The 12,844-nt window shown below is 34.7% G+C and overlaps 1 protein-coding gene across 3 annotated transcripts in view; it reads left to right on the top strand.

The window, feature by feature from the left end:
- retn (retained) overlaps positions 1 to 12,844 on the top strand; it is a 974,937-nt gene that overhangs the window by 135,467 nt on the left and 826,626 nt on the right. The window lies entirely within an intron of this gene.

Below are 12,844 nucleotides of genomic sequence, written 5' to 3'. Positions count from 1 at the left end.
GCTGGACCCCGGACTCATTTCACCGGCATTATCACCTTCATCTCATTCGGACGCTAAATAACCTAAGATGTTGATACAGCGTCGTAAAATAACCTACTAAAATAAAAATAAAAATGGGAAGAAAAGAAAGAAACGAACAAAGAAAATTAAACAAAGATTTGTAGTATAATTTATCCAGAAAATACTGGGCTGAAATTTCATAACATAACTTTAAAGTGACTAATAAAGGCTGTTAGTATGGAGCCCGTCTGGCTGTAGAGAAAATTACGTTCGAGTTTAGTCAGCGTTTTGACTGACCTAAACTTGAGAGCCAACTCCCCCTAATGGGGGAGGGGGGAAGTTTTATAATTTGGAGAGGAAACTGACCGTAATCTGTCAAGCCGGAATCTAATTTATGTGTATGGAGAGTATAAACTCCCGCTTGCATTTCATTACCGAGGCGATATTCTGCCTGATTTATGCCATTCGCTTTATGTTTGCTGTTGATGGACTCGCATAAAAATACAGTCTACGCAGCTCGTAATTAAATAAAAGGCGTCGGATTCAAGCGGGAACAACCTCGACTGTACCTCGTGGATCACTGTTTTAAAGACCCTATTTAGTCTTCTTTCTTTCTTTCTTTTTTTTTTTTTTTCAACCCTTTGTGCCATAATGTAACTTAGTTTCATCGAGCAATTGGAACAATATTCCATCAAAATCGTCATCCTCATAGTCATCGTGTTAGGAATTTATTTTTAATAATTCTGATTCTACTTATCTGATAGTACTGTAGACAAAATGGTACTTGAATATACTAATAAATTTACGTAATTTGAATATTTATTTCTTCTCTCACCATAACTCCATGGCCTAAGGTGTGATTCTTTACACCATAGTTACGAAATGAGCTCTGGGGCGAATCTTCACAGTTCAAGAAATTTTGTCACGAAACTTCGATTAGTGTATGAGACCTGCGTCCCGCTAGGGTGACCACCTTTCCGTCAAGTTTAAGGGCTTGTGTCTTGCAGCGTCGGATCCTCCACCCATTTCTTATATCTCTCCCGGTCCAATACCAATCTTAAGTTCCTTCTTATCGCATGAAAATAATTGTAAAAATAGTCCATCTTCAAGTAGTTATAAATGTAATACTATTTATCAGAGCTCTTTCTTTTTTTAGTGATTTGTGTATACATATTAAGGTTTAAAATAAAAAAGGAAATGCATATAGAGTGTTAGTTGGGAGGCCGGAGGGAAAAATATCTTTGGGGAGGCCGAGACGTAGATGGGAATATAATATTAAAATGGATTTGAGGGAAGTGAGATACGATGGTAGAGACTGGATTAATCTTGCTCAGGATAGGGAAGAATGGCGGGCTTATGTGAGGGAAGCAATGAACCTCCGGGTTCCTTAAAAACCATAAGTAAGTAAGGTTACTCTAGAGTAAATCTTTCCCCTTAAAATAATTTTTGAAATTAAACATAATTTCTTTTTTACAAATTCCCTACATGTCTGTGATTAGGTACACGCCACTCATAGTATAGCACACATTGAATTGAAATTTTAGTCACTTACTTCTAATATATACTAAAACAAACTCTACCAAAATTATTAATATATTTGCAATATTATGGGCATAGGGCTTATATTATATGTGTATGTATTCAAAATTTGTCCTCCGAAGAGGTAGAAAAATTCAAATATCTTGGAGCAAAAGTAACAAATATAAATGTCACTCGGGAGGAAATTAAAGTAATTAATTAAACATTTGAAATGTGTGTTATTATTCGGTTGAGAAGCTTTTATCATCCAGTCTGCTGTCAAAAAATCTGAAAGTTAGAATTTATAAAACAGTTATTACCGGTTGTTCTGTATGGTTGTGAAACTTGGACTCTCACATTGAGGAAAGAACGGAGATTAAAGGTAATTGAAAATAAGGTTCTTAGGAAAATATTTGGGACTAATAGGAATGAAGTTACAGGAGAATGGAGAAAGTTACACAATGCAGAACTGCACGCATTGTATTCTTCACCTGACGTAATTAGGAACATTAAATCCAGACGTTTGAGATGGACAGGGCATATAACACGTATTGGCAAATCCAGAAATGCATATAGAGCGTTAGTTGGGAGGCCGGAGGAAAAAAGACCTTTGGGGAGGCCGAGACGTAGATGGGAAGATAATATTAAAATGGATTTGAGGGAGGTGGGGTATGATGATAGACTGTATTAATATTGCACAGGATCGGGACCAATGGCAGGCTTATGTGAGGGCTATAATGAATCTCAGAGTTCCTTAAAAGCCGTAATTAAGTATATACAGTATATATTTGTATTTTAGTGTTTCTCACGGAGGCGAAAATGACATCTAAATGCACGCGGACACTGCTTTGCAGAAAACGACTAGAAATCGTATGATAAAGTCTTGATAGGTCTGATTTCCCGATTTCGCGCGGAGAAAAGCTAGCATCTCTGCTGACAGCAGAAATACTATATTAAAGGTATTTCGCAAAGAAAGTATTGTTCTTATAAACAAAAACACTCAGCTTTCGGATACGCAATACAACACGTATTCAAATAGCGTTTCGAAATCGCGCGCGTTTTCTTCCAAGCAAATGGCGGCTTTCCGCTGCTTCAATTCGGGAACATATTATTTCTCATTTCTCTGCTACGGCGTGATAGGGCTCTGGATTATCTTGCTAACTACACAGTTACGTCATACTAGTTGGCCCTTGTCCCCCTATGGGCTGTCGCGCTAAGGAATAAAACTCTTGAATTCACCACAAAAATGTGTAAGATTGTTAAGCATGGCAAGGTTGCAGGATACTCGTGAAGAAAGTGATAGCACTATGATGTGGCTGGAAGAGTTAATTGCCCCGTCATATCATGTCCGAGCATCAGTCTTTCAGACACTTTCTCGTGAAACAATTCAAACTATGGAAATTAATAACGGTTTGTTGTCGATATGTGAGATATCTTTGTTGCCAATGAATGTTCGCTCTGCATGGAATTTATAATGTTTGGGTATTTTGATGAATCTCACAACTTTCCCTGCTCTTACATCTTTAGGTTAAATGAAAATATGTTGTCATTGATCTACATACCTATCTTCACTTGCTTAATAAAGTGTTTTGGAAAGTTTGGGAGGTATTTACTTAGATGGATCGCTTGTCGTAGTTAAAGTAATGATTATTATGTTCCTAATGCACCAGTTAGTCTGATTAGTGTAATATGTTATTAGTCAGCGATGTCTTATCCCATTATCTTCTGGCTTAATTGCCTCATGAGTGATGTTTATTGGTGTTACTTATGAGGTTCAAGCTAGTGATGGGCAGAATCGAATAATATGTTTTCGAATAATTTATTCGATAAAAGTTCTCGAATACTTTTAACATTTACATCCAGCATGATAGCGATAACTAATGTAACTACTGTTCTCCAACCAGGAGATCAACCGTGAAAGGAATGTGCTTACTATTGCCTCATCTATTGGAACGAAGTAGATAAATAATATTACCGTTATAACTCCAGTTTAAAAACCATGCGCTCTCCTGCATATGTTATTTCCTATATGAAGAGATTAAAAGACCAGGAGATTAACTGTGATCTAATTTTGTAACTAGGGTAGTATCAATATGTCTGTATCAATGTTATGGTTTGTGCCGTGAGAGCTAGCCAATAGAGATAAGAGTACCCACGTGTGTGACCTTATGACATCAACATTCATTCACAGCATTACCCTTCTTCGTCTAATCCGGCGGAGACTTTCTCGTGGTTGGAGCTCAGTATAATATTTCTTTGATTCTAATCACATACTGTAACTATCTGCAACTTCCGATAAAGATGTTGTATTCTTGTGTTTTGTAATTAGATGAGAGAGAGACAAAAAGACGAAGGATGTGATGCAGAGAGATACGGTCTGGAACAAGTCTTTATTGCACGCAACTATCACGAGGTTAGCCGAAGGTATACGATTGATGAGCAATCGGTGTTCTCTAGAACTTCCTTCTCTATACTGTTACTTTCTGTTCTCATTCTTTACTTCTCTCAATATCTACCATCTGAGCAAAGCATTCGAATAGTTGTTCACGATTCGAGATATATTTTGAGAACTTACAAGAATCGAATATTTCACATTTTTTTATTCGAATAATCCCATCACTAGTTCAAACTTATCTTCGGGCAGTTGACTAAACAACAGCAAAAGTTACCAGTTCTTTATTATTTCTCCGTTATCACTATTTGTGTACGGTATTCGTTATCTTCAGCGTCTTCGTATTTTTCTTATCTTCATTCTCTTATTGTCTTCATTATACCATTCGTCAGTCCTTTTTCCTCCGCTTCGAGTTCATCTTCGTCTTCAATTATTTCTTTTTTCTAATTTTTTCGTTCTTGTTTATCTTAAATTAATTAACGAACTAAAAATATATTATTTGAATGACGAATGATTTTAAGAGGTAATTAACAACACTGTTTAAAGAAAAGGGGACTTGGTCGTTAACAGGATAGAAAATTATTTTTATTTGCTTATATTAAAGAGTGTTCATTTCTGAACAATTTTTTTTTTCATAATTCATATTATATTCCCAGAATATTTGTATTCAGTAAATATTAAAATTATTTTTACCATATATCTCATTATGTTACAAAGTGTAAATTATTAAAAATGTACATAATAACTATCAACCAATAAGGAGAAGCCTTGGGCGTACAGAAAACGATGGATACACAAAAATATTTATATTGCTACATGTGTAAATGCTGCCTAACGCGTGAAGGATGATGATAATGAACATGATAGGTCTGTTTGCAATATATACTTGTATTTATGGCTTTTAAAGAACCCCGAAGGAGATTCATTGCCGCCCTCACATAAGCCCACCATCTATCCCCATCCTGAGCAAGATTAATCCAGTCTCTACTATCATACCCCACCTACCTCAAATTCATTTTAATATTATTCTCCCATCTACGTCTCAGCCTCCCCAAAGGTCTTTTTCCCTCCGGTCTCCCAACTAACACTATATGCATTTCTGGATTTCCCATACGTGCTACATGCCCTGCCCATCTCAAACATTTGTATTTAATGTTCCTAATCACATCAGGTGAAAAATACAATGCGTGTAGTTTTATGTTGTGTAATTCTTTCCATTCTCCTGTAACTTCATCCCTCTTAGCCACAAATATTTTCCTAGGAACCTTATTCTCAAACACCCTTAACTCTGTTCCTCTCTTGTAGTAAGAGTCCAAGTTTCACAACCATACAGAAAAACCGGTAATATAACTGCTTTATAAATAATTCTAACTTTCAATTTTTTGAGAGCATACTGGATGACAAAAGCTTCTCAACCGAATGACGACGCGCATTTCCCATATTTATTCTGCGTTTAATTTCCTCCCGAATGTCATTTATATTTGTTATTGTTGCTCCAAGATATTTGAATTTTTCCACCTCTTCAAAGGAGAAATTTCCAGTTTTGCAATATATATTCATGTCAATTCTCTGTTCCATTTGGGATCTATTACCATTTAACCAGTCTTTTGCATGTCACTATTATTCAATAACGTGAATCTGAAGATAGCTCGTCTCGCCAGTCAGGAAATTAATGTGAAATAAGTCGTATTCTAGTTCCAGCTGTGTGAACTTCTGTCGCCTAAGGCCATGTGAGGACTGCGAACCAAGAGTTCGAATTGGTAGCTGTGGGCCATATTAATGCTGTCAGTGTTGTTTGTACCGAAGTGAAATCGGACACCTACTCTCATCTCTACAGTTAAAAGTAGGAAAGCGACCCTCTTGGTACAACTTTGAAATACAAGAAAAATGACTTTCCTTACAAGCCTCCTTAGGGGTTTAGCGTGTAGGGTTGGCGGGGAATGGGCTAGAACTAGATGAAGGGTACAGTGGGCAAGGGGTGAACAAATATTATGCTCTGAAGTCGCATTGTCATGTTCTCTCCTTAAGTTAAACAGTGTTGTGATAAATTTGAAACACTTTCTTACATTTCTCATTCTAATTATATGCCCTCGTTATTTGTGAGAAACATTATACTGTATGAAGATTATTCATATGTATGAAAATTATAAACCTTTGGTGTGTTCTTGTTATAATTTCCTCGTTAAGGGTTAATCAGTGTAGGGTTACTGTCTCTGGTTAACAGTTACTTGACGGGAATTATTTCAATTGGTGGAGAATTCTGTATCATTATATCCGTATGTCTGCATGTCTGTCTACCTAATCTTTTATACTTTCATTCTGTAATGTATATAAATGACACTCGGGAGGAAATTAAACGCAGAATAAATATGAGAAATGCCTGTTATTATTCAGTTGAGAAGCTTTTGTCATCTAGTCTGCTCTCAAAAAATCTGAAAGTTAGAATTTATAAAACAGTTATATTACCGGTTGTTCTGCATGGTTGTGAAACTTGGACTCTCACTTTGAGAGAGGAACAGAGATTAAGGGTATTTGAGAATAAGGTTCTTAGGAAAATATTTGGGGCTAAGAGGGATGAAGTTACAGGAGAATGGAGAAAGTTACACAACGCAGAGCTGTACGCATTGTATTCTTCACCTGACATAATTAGGAACATTAAATCCAGACGTTTGAGATGGGCAGGGCATGTAGCACGTATGGGCGAATCCAGAAATGCATATAGAGTGTTAGTTGGGAGGCCGGCGGGAAAAATACCTTTGGAGTGGCCGAGACGTAGATGGGAAGATAATATTAAAATGGATTTGAGGGACGTGGGATATGATGGTAGAGACTGGATTAATCTTGCTCAGGATAGGGACCAATGGCGGGCTTATGTGAGGGCGACAATGAACCTCCGGGTTCCTTAAAAGCCAGTAAGTAAGTAATAAGAGAGAGTTGAAGAATCTTCTTTCTTTAAGTGGACTCCAAGACAACAATTCTAGTGACGGTGTTACATGATAGAATTTTCTAATGTTACAAACGAAAGGAACGCAGATATTGTGAACACGCTGTAGTCTATGGGCAAGATCAGTATTTAGATTCGTGAATAGAGAATCGCAATATCGAAGTGGGGCATCACTAAAGTTTGGATCAGGTTCTTTTTAAGGCTGAGAGGTAAAACGTTGGTTAAGTGTCTGAGGGAATGAATTATGGAAAAAGTTTTCTTACATATGTAGGTCACTTGACTTTGAAAATTTAAATTTGAATCTAAATATACCCTTAAGTTTTTTACTGCCTAAATTTTTTACTATTGACAGATTTTCATGAGGGTACAGGTGTAAGATCTCAAAGATATAGAAATCTTATTACTGGGCGTTGTCTCTCCAAACGTCTCGATTTTTCCTGAAGTTAATTTACCATTGCTCCGTTATATCTGTATCACCTTATCTGTGATAGTTGAAAGAAAGAAAATGAAGGCGTTTTTCGTTACTTTCTTCCCCATATATTCAGTAGCTTGTCAGTTGGAATAATTGTCTTTTTGATCTCTTATTTGGTGTTCGATTTCTTATTTTGCTTTCATTGTTACATAGCTGTCACGAATTTTTGTATTCTTCTTCAGGTTTTATTGGAGCTAATGAATGTTTCGACCCCACTTTAGAATGATTAACGATAGAATAATGCTAGTGTGACGTCAGATTCTTGAAGGAACATAAATCGAATTAACATGAACAATAAATCGTTTGATAGTGATAAATTGGCAACGTGATATCGGAGACAGTGTAGGAAAACTGACCTCGCATAACCAGGAATTGTAAGTTGTTTTGTGTACCTACTAGCAATACATCTATGTCAAATTATTTATTTGTTTATTTATTTATACTGGCGGAGTTAAGACCATAGAACTTCTATTACACTCCACCAAGTTACAAAATACGCAAGCAATGAAGTTAAACAAAAAGTGAAAACAACTAAAATACTAATGTACTGCAAAATAACAACAAAATTAAAGTAATGTCACAATACAAGAAAGTAGAATACAGATGTATGTAATGGAATACATCGTAACTCAATTAGTAGGGTACAAGTAGTTAAGAGGGAAAATATAAGAACACAAGAAATGGAATGTTGTAAAATAATAGAGATTTTCTTATGATGATAAATTAATCTGGTAATCAAGGGAGGGTAGTGATGATGAAAAAAATATATTTACAAAACTATGGCAGAGAAAAGTGCTTATAATTGAAGGGATTCCGAAATGAAGAAGTGCAGCTTTAGTTTATTTCTAAAACTTGATAATGTCTGGCAGTCGCTGACATTCTGTGGTAGACAGTTTTAGAGATGAGCTGCAGAAACTGTAAAAGATGTAGAGCAGAAGGATGTTCTACTTTTAGGAACAAAGTGTGTGATATGGTGTTGTGAATGAGAATCTATAATTCTATAGCGTGATACGAGGATAGATTTTGAAAACAAGCTAAACATCTAGGGTTAGAGCTCTGAAGAATATTTGAAAGAGGCGAGAAAATGAATGGTTTTTCGTTCTTTGAGATCAGGACAGCATATTAAGTGAAGATGATATACAGCCTGATCTACGGATGTTGAAAATCAAATACATGAATTATGAACACGCTGTAGTTTTTCTGTCAGTCTAATATTAACGTCAGTGAAGAGAGTATTGCAGTAATAAAAATGAAACATCAAGAGCGACTATGCCAACGGAAGGAAATAATTTCGAATTCTTTTTAGTGTATAATTTTTCATAAAAATATTTTATGTGTATGATTTACGTATTCCAAACTTAAGTTTCTATCCGTATAAATTCCTAGATTTTTTTTACTATAAACCCGTTGCGCCAAAAGGGACCTAAAGTCGTGAAAGAAAATTTTACAGGAGAACAAAATAACGAGTTTGGTGTAAAAACTGCATTTCTCTGTTTTGACATATTGCGCTACCTGTAGGCTTTCTTTACACACTAAACTAGGATGTAGTTTTACACAATGCTTCTTAAATACCTAAATCTTTCTTATAGTCGCTAAGAAATCAAGTAAAAATTTTAATTATATTTTTCTCGAAAAGTACATAATGTAATATCAACATTCAATAAGTAATATATTAAAAACTATAGCGCCTACAAACATGATTTTTTTTTAAATGTTCAGTATTTCATCTTCTTTTTGAAACCACAAAAAACAAAAAAATTAAAAATCCGACTTTAGGTCCCATTTCCTGCAACTAGTCACTATTATTATTATTATTATTATTATTATTATTATTATTATTATTATTATTATTAGTATCTTTCGCAATAATGGCTCTAATAATGCTTTTATTTCGTTATTGCGATGTTCTGATAACTGATATAACTTTAAAATTAGCCATTAAGTTATAACATATCCATAATAAGTGTATTAGATTTATATGCAACATTCGGAAATATGACCATATTTCGCTATACTTCGAACAGCTGTCATGGCTCCGACTTGAGAAACGCAGGAAAGTAGTACATCCACTCTCGCTGCTGTATCAAATCATGCACACTTCTTGTCCATCTTATCTGTCATATCGGTTTCAGAATCTCTCATCTCTTCATAGCTTTGGCACCCGGTCTCAACAAGAAACTATTATTGTTATACCTAAGCACAGAACATGCCACTATTCTCAATCATTCACAATCTACACTTCTCGAATCTGGAATCTTCTTCCTGCCGATATTAGAACCTGTCGGACGGTATCATCTTTTAAAACTAAAATGTACAATTACCTAATTCAACATTCATAGTAAATTACATTCGCCCTTTAATTTAATACTCAAGGAATATTTAATAATTTGAGAACTTTCAGACTAGTTTACTGAATTGATTTTTCTCAAGGCCTTAACTTTGCCAGGTAAAATAAAATAAAACTGTTGTTGTTGTTATTATTATGATGATGATTATTATTATTATTATTATTATTATTATTATTATTATTAAGACATTAAAACAGCACAGTTAAAATGGATTGACCATATAAAAAGGATGAGGGAAGACAAATTACCGAAAAAGATTTATGAGTGGATTCCAACGGGAAGAGAGGAAGACCGAACTTAACCTGTACAGAGGGAATAGTGAGACAATGAGTGCGAGAGGTTTAGAGGAGGAAGATTTGGAGATTAGAGATGATTGGCGAGTGGCTATAAATTCTTGAAACAGGTACAGGAAAATCTGAAAGATATTGTAAATCTGTGAAATAAATAAAATTATTATTATTATTATTATTATTATTATTATTATTATTATTATTATTATTAAGACATTAAAACAGCACAGTTAAAATGGATTGACCATATAAAAAGGATGACGGAAGACAAATTACCGAAAAAGATTTATGAGTGGATTCCAACGGGAAGAGAGGAAGAACGAACTTAACCTGGACAGAGGGAATAGTGAGACAATGAGTGCGAGAGGTTTAGAGGAGGAAGATTTGGAGATTAGAGATGATTGGCGAGTGGCTATAAATTCTTGAAACAGGTACAGGAAAATCTGAAAGATATTGTAAATCTGTGAAATAAATAAAATTATTATATTATTATTATTATTATTATTATTATTATTATTATTATTATTATTATTAATGTATTTGTATTACCTGTAGACCTGGTTGAGTGGAAGAGAAGGCGTCAAGATCTTAACTCTGCCAGGTAAAATAAAATGAAATTATTATTATATTATTATTATTATTATTATTATTATTATTAATGTATTTGTATTACCTGTAGACCTGGTTGAGTGGAAGAGAAGGCCTCAAGATCTTAACTCTGTCAGGTAAAATAAAATGAAATTATTATTATTATTATTATTATTATTATTATTATTATTATTATTACTATTATTATTATTAATGCATTTGTATTACCTGTAGACCTGGTTGAGTGGAAGAGAAGGCCTCAAGATCTTAACTCTGCCAGGTAAAATAAAATGAAATTATTATTATTGTTATTATTATTGTTATTGTTATTATTATTATTATTATTATTATTATTATTATTATTATTATTAATGTATTTGTATTACCTGTAGACCCGGTTGAGTGGAAGAGAAGGCGTCAAGATCTTAACTCTGCCAGGTAAAATAAAATGAAATTATTATTATTATTATTATTATTATTATTATTATTATTATTATTATTATTATTATTAATGTATTTGTATTACCTGTAGACCTGGTTGAGTGGAAGAGAAGGCGTCAAGATCTTAACTCTGCCAGGTAAAATAAATTGAAATTATTATTATTATTATTATTATTATTATTATTATTATTATTATTATTATTATTATTATTAATGTATTTGTATTACCTGTAGACCTGGTTGAGTGGAAGAGAAGGCGTCAAGATCTTAACTCTGCCAGGTAAAATAAATTGAAATTATTATTATTATTATTATTATTATTATTATTATTATTATTATTATTATTATTCGTAAAAATGACAACTTTAAAACACGCGCCCCTACGTGCCAACAGAGACTCAACTGACGACAATACGTCACTTCAGTTTTAACTCTTCAGAGACTCAAAGCAAGTACGCCAGTAATATCTGTCAACTAAGACGAGCTGTAGCTGAACAGACTCGTGTCGTTAATGGCGATGTGAAGTGCTAGCACCCCTGCCAATTGGAAGTGGCGCGGTTTCTGTGTCGTCCCCCTCCACAAGTGTCCTCCGCCTTCTCCTTTGCAAAGTTCTTTTTTACATCTTTTCCTGGAAAAGAGGCAGAAATGGGCGAGGCACAATGACCATGCTGGTGGCAGAAACAACACCGCCGACATCCCCACACTGGGTCACGGGCCTGGATAAATACTTTGCAAGCTTGGACGGCGTCCTCAAGGTTATTTCTATTGTGTACAGTCGTCGATAACGGGGCTGTCTACCCCAATGTCTCCACACTAATCACGTGAGACACAATCTATGAGGACAGTGATTGATTCAGATGGCCAATATTGTAGCTCATAATTTAGTACAAAGATTCAAATTTAATCATATTATATTAAATCAGGCTTTCACGATGTTTGGGTTATGAATGCCGGGTCTGAAAATACTGGTGTTGTATTTCTTCATATTGTAAAGACATTTTGTTCGATCTCATATTACAATAATACCACAGTCTAGTATATACAGTCACGAAGCTCAATACGTAGTTAATATGCATCCATAGATAGTTGCTAACCACTAGGATCGCTACTATCGCCTCATTACAGACAATGCGAAATAGTACCGGCACAGTCCATTGTTTCTAGCACCCTCACAACTCAAGCTTCGTGACTGCATGTACTAGACTGTGGTAATACCTACCCAATGAGTTTTTTTCCCTTCAAAATTACACCTTTTTAATATATTATTTAACAATGCTTTATCAAATACAAGGTTATCTAGTGTGGGTAGGATTAGTCACAGCGATAATATTTTTGTTTTGATTAAAGCCATCACAATATTTCATTTTATTAAATGAATGTCTACATAAATTATGCAGAACACTAACAGGGAACTGAAAGAAAAGAAGTCGTTAAACTATATTTCTTTGTACAGAGAAACTTGTTCAACAGGGAATGTGAATAAGGTATTAGTTCACCGCTGTGTAGTAACGGTTAGCACATCTGAACGTGAAACGAGCGGACCCGTGTTCGAATCTTGGTTGGAACAATTTACGTGGTTGTAATTTTTTCTGGGGTTTTCCCTAAACCGATTGAAACAGAATTGCTGGGTAACTTTCGGCGCTGGGGATTCATTTCGCCATCATTATTTCACATATATCATATTCATCTCATCCATACCGTAACCCGGGTTAAGTTCACTGTGCAGCGTGCTGTACTTGTGTGTACAAGAGCTCGGCTGTTCAGCTACAAGTAGGCTATCAATTACAGAACAGGAGTGCTAAGCACAATAAGTCTCAGACCCACCTCCGTAAAAGACAAAAAAAAAAAGTA

The sequence above is a fragment of the Periplaneta americana genome, chromosome 17 (assembly GCF_040183065.1).
Source record: "Periplaneta americana isolate PAMFEO1 chromosome 17, P.americana_PAMFEO1_priV1, whole genome shotgun sequence".
NCBI lineage: Eukaryota > Metazoa > Arthropoda > Insecta > Blattodea > Blattidae > Periplaneta > Periplaneta americana.
The sequence above is the reverse complement of the archived record's forward strand: the minus strand, read 5'-3'. Positions and strand labels throughout refer to the sequence as shown.